This window comes from Lygodium microphyllum, chromosome 29, assembly GCF_053477565.2.
Source record: "Lygodium microphyllum isolate KBCC chromosome 29, Lygodium_microphyllum_v1.1.10, whole genome shotgun sequence".
NCBI lineage: Eukaryota > Viridiplantae > Streptophyta > Polypodiopsida > Schizaeales > Lygodiaceae > Lygodium > Lygodium microphyllum.
In genome coordinates, this window is record NC_141163.1 from 16129393 (window position 1) to 16132511 (window position 3119).

The 3119-nt window shown below is 41.6% G+C and overlaps 1 long non-coding RNA gene across 1 annotated transcript; it reads right to left on the minus strand.

The window, feature by feature from the left end:
- Positions 1-211: 211 nt before the first annotated feature.
- On the minus strand, positions 212-2556 carry LOC148010415 (uncharacterized). The gene is made up of 4 exons (XR_015689506.1): positions 2021-2556; positions 1606-1631; positions 1419-1505; positions 212-1328 (listed from the first exon to the last, which is right to left on the minus strand). It is a non-coding gene; the product is annotated as an uncharacterized LOC148010415 (long non-coding RNA).
- Positions 2557-3119: the final 563 nt, after the last annotated feature.

The following is a 3119-nucleotide window of genomic DNA, read 5'->3' on the forward strand; positions in this document are numbered from 1 at the left end:
GGTACACAATAGACTTTTTTGAGCTGTTTATTTTAAAGCCCACTACAAGCTCCACTTCCCTTACTAAGGATTCCAATTGTCATCAAAATACAACCTATTATAGCCCCTTAGAACCCACCCAAATATTTCCAAATACCATTTGTTTTGGATTCAATTTCCCAAAACATTTGTTTCATGCTCTAATATTGAAATAGCAACATTATAACATGGGTTTTCTTACAAAGCTAGCATTATTTCTTCATGAATTCACCAAAATCCTTAACAACCTCCCAAGCTCCTTGGTCTGTAAAAATTTATATATACTACTTGCAAGAAAACAACATATAAAGAACAAGCATATGTTATATGATACCCTGATGCCTTAAAAAGAGCAGTCACATCTTGCTTTCCTTCCACAGATGAGTTGTTGTAATTCACTGCCTTGATAATCTTTGTGAGAGGAAGATCATGGGCGTGCCTGGTTGGGAACATTGGTTTGCTATGGCAACTTCCATGTGCCCACCTTGTGTGGACAACAAAACTCCCTTCAAATTGTTGCCCTGCTTCACAATTTCCCGTGACCTCTCCTCATCGGCAATTGTCTTTGCATATTGTTCTTGAGAATCCAAACTTAGTCGAACACGTCTCACAAAACCTTATTTTCTCTTTTTTGCTCCAGTACATTTGTCACTGCCAGCACTCTTATTAAGTTCCCCACTGCTAGATTTTTTGTCTAGCTAAGCATCATCCTTATTCAATGTTCCTTCATTTGACAGAGAAGACTTTGATGTCAAGCTGATCAACTGATACCTAGTAGCACTTATATCACTTTGCATAATCCCCTCCCTAACTTCATGATGTCCATTGGCCCTGCTTTTTTCTGTGGCTTTGCTATGCTCGTCTCCTCCAATTCATGAGGTGGAATAGAACTTAATTGTTCATGCGACAACTTTGGCTGGGGCATGTCTGTTTCCAACACCAACCTGCTTGAATTAGATCCTAGTTGGTTAATCGTAGGATTTATGACCATCTCTTCTATTGTCTCACTTGCAAGGACACTACCATTTCCAGGATTGCCAAGTGTTGTTGACCTGTCAACATCCTTTCTTCCCATATCAAAAACTCCATCTTTCAGTGATATTGAATTCTCAGGACTCTCCCTGATTGGTTCTGCAGTTTCAGTTGCACACTTTCCATTGTCCTAATTAGTGTCCATTGTGTCCTCTCCTGTGTTGGCAGCACTTCCCCCATCCACATTTTCTAGTAGTGTCTACTTCCTCTTTGGAGAAAGTTGATGAGTTCCATATTTCTTTTTACCTCGTACTTTCCTGCCTGATTTAGGCACATAGCTACAAATAGGATGAGCAAGAAATCAAAATGACATTTGTATATTGAATAACATATATGCATAGTAAAGAAAACTAAAGATATCAACATACCTCTTGTCAAATTCCTCTATGACGTCAGCACAAGCCTTGACATTCTCGAATGGTTCCCAAGTATTATCCGACTCAAGCCACCCTCGCCTACAATGTAACAGATGTTAGATACTCTAAGTTAGGCCATAAGAGAAGTGTAGGTATCAAGCAAAACTAAATCTGATGGATTATTGTTACCAACTCTCACCACTTTATCAAGTATGGCACTTGACCCTACAATCATCATAAAAAGAAAGATTAGAATTGTTGCTTTTGAAATTGACAATGTGCGACAGAGGACTAAGCAACACAATTCAGCATAACCATTTATGATATTAGGAAACATGACTTGGCTAGTTTGCAAGCTACAACATAGCCTCAAACGTTTGAACAACCTGACTTGCGAATTTAATACATAAGATGTCAATTGGTAAGCCAAATAGAAATGCAAGAAGGATTCATTTGACTTAGGAGCATAACCAGTCAACAAATTTCACCTTTGAAGCTCGTGTGCAGGTTCAAGAAGAGAAAAAGAATTGAGAAATCTGAATGCTCATTGCTTTAATATGACAGTTAGCATACATGGTGTGAAAGTGGTGAGAAAAGTCAGGAAGATGATGCACCTTGCGTACGCATCTTTTTTCACAGCTTCAACTTCATAGAAACCTTCTGCGAGTCCCTCGACTCTTGCGTCTTGCCTGGAACCATCTTCTACTTTCTCGCTCCCACTTGCTTCCTCCTCATCCTCCTCCTCTCATTCCTCTTCTTCCCCTTCCTCCGGCTGCAAAGCTCCATCACCATGGCTAGCTTGCCTCTCATTTTCCTTCTTGTCAGCGTCCCTGTCATGTTTCCTCTTGGCACTCGAGCTCCTCACGTGCTTTTCTACTGTTGCGTCCTACTTGAGCGTTGCTGGAGGGACTTATTGAGGGACGAAGAGAAGGATGTCCAGGGGCGGTTGTGAGCCAACTCCTTGTGAGGATAATGACAGAGCTGGAGAGGCGGGGCACGGTGACCCATGGGATGGCATCCACACATGCAAAGGAACCTCCCGGTCCTCGCTGGCCTTTGTCTGCTGTGTGGCAATAGGGTTTAGCAATGACTCTCCGAACTAGGGAGAGAGCGAATGTCCAGAAACATGAGAGCGCCCGCATATGTAAGAGGGAAGGAGCTAAAGTAGGAGGAGAAACGAAGTAAGAGGGAAGGAGCTAAAGTAGAAGAAGGGAGAAGAAAAATTGCGTGCATTTTGAAAAAAATTTAATGTGAAATGCGGGTTGTGGTTCCCTATGTTATTTCTATTAACTCTTTGCTTGTATCGCACCAAATCCTCTTCCTTTCATGGCATGTCTTTGTAAGTATTCTATAAAGGCGTAACTAGTAGTATTCCTTTTCTTGAAAATGGCTTGGTGTACAAGCTCTAGGATAGGGTTTCAAATATTAACATGGTTCTTAGGATTTGTATCTCTCAATGATACTACAATTTTCGCGGCGAGGGCGGGTGCTGGATGTGTGGCACCCGCCCCCGCATTTCTTTATGGGGAGGTTGGGGGCTGCCACATGACACCCGCCCCCAACCTCCCCTTAACTAATAGTAAAGATTGTGGGATACTTTTCAGCTCAAGGCATTTGCAACAACATTATCCTTGCCATGGCAAAAATTAATAAAGGCCCATAGAAAGCATATGTAGAATATATTTCTGCTTTTGATCACAAAGAAGCCATGGA